General features: G+C 33.0%; 1 pseudogene; it reads left to right on the top strand.

Annotated features, from left to right (window-relative positions):
• Positions 1-3,963: 3,963 nt before the first annotated feature.
• LOC104667678 lies at positions 3,964-5,473 on the top strand (annotated as a pseudogene).
• Positions 5,474-6,334: the final 861 nt, after the last annotated feature.

Here is a 6,334-nt window from a genome sequence, read left to right as displayed (position 1 = left end):
CCTCCCATCAGGACCCTCCTCCACTTTAACGTGAGATTTGCATGGGGACACAAATCCAAATGATGTCAGAGTCTGAAATTTTATTCTACCTAACAAACTAACTAAGTCAGCCAGTTTTGTGAATGCTCTCAGAATCCATGACGCTTCTGATTCAGAGACACAGAACTATATTGCTCGTGACAATAACTATAGCTAGAGCATGAGCATTGGCATCAGTTATTTTGCCCCTAGTTCTCATATAGCCATGTGACATGTGCTAGATGATACTGGCACATATAGTGGGTTCATTACAGGAGAAGAATTGCGAGTTTAGGAGACCTCAGTATTATACTATGGCCCATAAGCTTGTCCGTCTTATGCTTCTAAGGGAGAAAATATGTGTTCCAATGCTTTAAGAAAAGATACCCTTTGCTCCGGAGGGAAACACTATATCTTTAAAGGTTTTTACCACACAATTTTTGAAAAGTAGGATGGAACAAAGGCAGTAATTCCTGTACTCATAAGATAGACAGAAACATGCGATACCCATAGGACATAATCTCCCAACAAAGAGAAATACTATCAAGGAATGATCATCAAGATTGAAAAAAATAGGAGGGAAGAGAAATATGGAAAATGAAGTGGAAAGACTCTTCGGAGAAAGAGTGAGTTAATAGCAATAAATCTTAACAGAAATTTCACGTAGAATGTGAATTATAAACAGTCTATCTATTTTGCACCCGAAAGTAGAATTGTTAGATCATAGATTATTCATATGTTCAACTTTAAAATATATTGCCAAATGACTTTCCAAAATGTGTATAAACAATTTATACTCCTACCAGTGTAAAAGACAATTAGAGAAAATCTATACCTTTGCCAACATTTATCATTATTTTTATTTCTAGCCATTCCTGGTTGTTTGTGGTGATATGTCACTGTGGCTTTTATACACATTTTTGTGATGACTAATGGAGTTGAGCACTTTTTGATAGCTTTATTGGTCATTTGAATATCCACTTTAAAAAGTCTCTATTTAAATGATTTTTATCCCTTTTTCTACTGAATTTTCCTGTGGAGTTGTAAAAGTTTTTATTAGTTCTGGAAATAAATTTTATATTGAAAATATTTAATTATGATATAAACTACTACTCTATACATTTCTATATTTTAAGTGCATGTAAAAGGGAGAGAAACTTGATTTTAATGTATTATATCAATTGTTCCATTTTGGATAGCAGTTTATGTACTGTTTAAGTAATCTTTGCTGTCTCAAATGTTTGAAGAAATACTTCTACATTTTTGTTTTAGAATACTTTTTATTTTAAATTTAAGTATGTGATTTAGTTGGAATTTTTGTGTATGGTGAAATATAGGAAAGCATTTTGGTTTTATCCATATGGATATTTTTATAATTTATCTTAATTCACAGACATTGCTGTATTATTAATATTTCAATTTGTCACACAAATATTTCTAATTTTTTATGTTCATATTCATATTGTCTGCAAATAATGAGCTTTATTTGTTCTTAGTACATTGGATAAGATAGCCAGTATAGGTTTGAATGAAAGTGAGAATAATGGGCATTTTTATCTCATTTTTAATCATGAGAGGGGAAATAGGGAAATGCCATATTTTACCAATTAAATTTTATATTTGCTATAGATTTTAAGTCTATACTACTTGTCAGATGAAATAAATTCCTTACATTCCTTGCTTACCATAGTTTTTTTTTTTTACTTTGAATGACTGCAAAATTTTCTGAAATCGTTATTCTGCATTGCATCTATGAAGATGACTTACTATTTTATTCTCTTAATGTGATAAAAGAAGCTAATTGTTATTCAAATGTGAAGTCTACCCTGCATGATAAAATAATACCAACTTGTTAATGATGTATTATACCTTTAAAAAAATCACTTTATTCAATTTATTATTTTTCAGAATTATTGAATTTATGTTTATGACAGTGATTACCCCCTAAGTTTCCCTCCCTGTTGTTATTCACAAAGTTACACTGACCCCATTATTCTCTTTCCCCAACTTCTCTCACTTTCCTTCTCTCCTTTTTTGTTTCTCCAAGAAAGTTGTCTACAATTGGTGTCATATTTTATTAAAAGTTTGGAAAAATTCACAAGTGAATACATCTGGTACAAAAGATATTTTGTGGGGAAACATTTATTTGCCAATTTACTGCCTTTAATAGATACAGTGTTATTTATATATTTCTATTTTGTCTTGTGTCAATTCTGATAATTCATGTTTTTCTAGGAATTAGTCAATTTTATGCAAAATTTTATTTATATTTTAAAAGTTTTCATTATATTATTCAAAAATCTTTAAAACATTTGTAAAATATCTAGTGATAGCACTTTTTTTATTCCTTGTATTTTAAATTTGTGTCTTTAGTTATTTATGTATTTTAATTTTGCTCAATTTGGTTAAATGTCTATCAGATGTTAATCTTTCAAAAAACCCACTTTTGGGTTCGTTAATAAAATAACTTCTATAGCTTATTTTGTATTTAATAAATACTCTTTTTTTTTTCTAACCTCTACATTTTTGGTATACAATAAGATGTCCTTTTACTCACTTCTTGATATAAATATTTGGTTATTGATTTTTGACTTATCTTCTTTTCTTACCTATAAATTTTTGAATATATGTTTTCTTCTCCACACAGGTTTGCTGCATTCCACAGGTTTTGATATGCTGTATGATCATTGTTTTTCTAGTCAAAATATGTTTTAATTTTCATTATGATTTCTAATTTGATAAATTACTTTGATGTATTTTGCTAAATTTCTAAATAGTTGAACTTTTTTATTACATTGTTGATTTTAGGCTTAATTCCACCATAGCCATAAAGTATACCTTGAATGATTTCAATGTTTTAAAATTTCTGTAGATATTTTTGATAGCCTTAGACATGGTTAGTTTGGGTAGAAGTGTAATGTGCATTTGAAAACAACAGTTATTAAAAAGTTATTTACAACTATTTAAATATGCAAATTGGATCACTTTTGTAAATTCTATTTATTGAATCATCTGGAGATGAAATGTTTTTATTATTTTCTTGTTTTAACCATTGCTGAGTGTGATGTTTTAAAATTTCCCACTGTGATGATGGTTTTATCTATTTTCAGTTTTATTCTATAAAATATGGCTGTGTATTTGGAAACTGTTATTTGGGGCATGCATGTTAAAATTGCTACATTTTTTCCAGTGCATTGACCCTCTGAATTGAAGGGCAAATTAAAAAATAATAGCAATATAAGCAAAGATGTAGAGCAAGTGAAACTCTAATGTATGAACAGTGGATATATGCATTTATATAACCACTTTGGAAAACTGTTTATCATTATCTACCAAATTAAAACACATGCATAGCCAATGACCATTCTATTTTATTTGTATGTATATACCCCAGAAAGATTTATGATTATACAAACTCACATATATGTTAAAGAATATTCATTGCAAATCTATGTAGCTGAAACTATAAACATTCCAAATGTCCAACAACAAAATTTATACATAGATTTTGGCATATTTATTTCATGGACTAATATACAGCAAGTATAATAAATGAAGTAGTTACATGTAACAATATAAATGAATGAAAAGGGCATAAATGAATGAAAAGAATTGTGATCAATTCTCTTGATCACAATGTTTATCAAAAGAAGCTAGACACAAATAATACATATTTATGTTTCCATTGATATAAAGCTCAAAAATAAAAATAAAAAAAACGAAACTATGCTATAATTTTAGAAGTCAGGATACTAGCTACCTTTGTAGAAGAGGGAAGATATTTTGGTTCTGAAGAAAGCTGAAGGGCTGTTTTGGATGTTGGTAACAATGTATTTTTTTACCTGTGTGTTTATTACATGGATGTGCTTTACTGTGATAATTGACTGATGTGACATTTTTGTGTATTTTTCTATGTGTATGCTATACTTCAACAAATTGCTAAAAATGCATTTTAAGAATGCTAGTGAGTTGTGAGATCTGTTATATTTCAACTCTTAGGGTTATTATTTTCTAATAGTGCATATATGTTCTGGAAAGGCAGTGTTATGCAATACAAAAGAAGCAATCTTTAAAGTAGAAGGCTGATTATGTTTAAGTCACATATCTGTCACCATAAAATCACAATCAAGTCACTTAACTTTTCTGTATACTTTTTCTGTAACATTGTTTGATAGGAAAATCAGATGTCATTATAACTCTGTCAGCTGCATAGAATTAATTTGAGGGAATCTAAGTAGTAATAAATGTGCTTTGAAAAGTATATATTCTGTTAAAATATAACTAAATAATAGTCTCATTATAAGTAAGAACTACATAAAACAAATAAGATTCATCTTTGTTGAGGCATGTTATATCCTCTATTTGCTTAATATGCATTATCTCATTTAATACCTGCCAACAGTTTTAAGCATTAAGTATTTAACATTACCAACTTACAGATCAAGGAGCAAATTCATGTACAGGTTAAATCATTTTTCTAGGGTTACATAGTGTTGTAGCTGGTCTTTCTTGTACCATACTTCATGCTTCATCAATAGTATCATGGAAAATCATGTTGTCTCCCAGAAAATATAATACTTCTCATCGAAAAAAATCTTAAATAATTGTAAATATTTTTAGTCATTTAATCCATATTTTGAGCAACATCTCAAATACAAATCATTTTACTATAATGTCACTGAGGTATGCCATTTCACAACTTTAAGTATAGGAAATTGTTTAGCTTATAAACCAAAAAGCAAGTGAGACAATTTAGAAATTTATTTCACCAAAGTCAAGGATAATGCCCAGGAGAAAAATAAAATAAAATAAAATAACAGAAACAGTCTATGATCTGTGTCCTTCTTCAGAGATTACTTTGAGAAATTCAATATTTATAGGGAAAGGCGGGCTGGAGGGAATAGAGGAAGGGGTTGGTAATCCACATGTTGCAATAGAAAAGAAGCAGGTAAAGAAATAGTCAATTGTGTATTTGTCTCATGCTCAGTAAATCAAATTCCCACTTTATATAAGATAATGTGAATATAGACAATGAGGCCCTGCACAGCCTGACGCAGGCAGGTGACTACTCCATGAGTGTGGACCTGAGGGCTGGGGACGAGTCTGTGTTCTCCCAGTACGACTCCTTTCCCGTAGACTCAGCGCGGAGTGCTACCGCCTCCACCTGGAGGGCTACCAAGGCACCGCAGGGGACTCCATGAGCTACCACAGCGGCACTGTCTTCTCTGCCCGTGATTGGGACCCCAACAACTTGCTCATCTCCTGCGCCGTCTCCTACCGAGGGGCCTGGTGGTACAGGAACTGCCACTACGCCAACCTCAACGGGCTCTACGGGAGCACCGTGGACCATCAGAGAGTGAGCTGGTACTACTGGAAGGGTTTCGAGTTCTCGGTGCCCTTCACGGAAATGAAGCTGAGACCAAGAAACTTTCGCTCCCCAGCCGGGGGAGGCTGAGCTGCTGCCCACCTCTCTCGCACCCCAGTATGACTGCCGAGCACTGAGGGGTCGTTCCGAGAGAAGAGCCAGGGGTCTTCACCACCCGGCCGCTGGAGGAAGCCTTCTCTGCCAGCGATCTCGCAGCACTATGTTTACGAGGGGGCGGTGGAGGGGTTCGTATGGGAGCAATAAAGGAGAAACGGAGGTAAAAAAAAGATAATGTGAATATAGAATAGCTATCTGTGGAGATATTTAACCTTTTATCTGTAGATATCTGTTTAGAAACAAAAGGAAAGGTCAGTTCTTACATGACTCGTCTTACAGCTTTTAACTCTTGCCAGAGTGAACTGGGGTCTCGATTTTTTATTTTCCTTTCACAATCTTAAAGCCAATTGCTCTTGAACATGTGAAATAACATTTTTCTTCAAAAATCTAATTCCTGGATAAGTGTACTTCTAAGAGGATCAAGAAGTATTGTGGTCATGCATCACTGCATTTCTTCTACGTTACCTAAGCTAGGATTGCCCTGGTTACCTAGGGCCGCCAATGCATGTTTAACAATGTAGCAGTAGGTAGTGACACAAAATAGAAGAATTCCACTAACTGGCCAAAACAAATAGCCAGCATTATTTTTTTTAAGGGCACACTTCCTTTTCATTTGGTAACATGTCATTAAAAAAATACTAGCCCCCGGCCGGACGCAGAGGCTCACGCCTGTAATCCCAGCACTTGGGGGTCCGAGGAGGGTGGATCACGAGGTCAGGAGATTGAGATCTTCCTGGCTAACATGGTGAAACCCCGTCTCTAATAAAAATACAAAAAAAAAAAAAAAAAAATTAGACGGGCATTTTAATCAGACAAACAAAGCATAGTTTCTGG

Source organism: Rhinopithecus roxellana, chromosome 7 (assembly GCF_007565055.1).
Source record: "Rhinopithecus roxellana isolate Shanxi Qingling chromosome 7, ASM756505v1, whole genome shotgun sequence".
Classification (NCBI taxonomy): domain Eukaryota; kingdom Metazoa; phylum Chordata; class Mammalia; order Primates; family Cercopithecidae; genus Rhinopithecus; species Rhinopithecus roxellana.
Note: the sequence above shows the minus strand (reverse complement) of the source record. Positions and strands in the feature narration are given on the sequence as shown.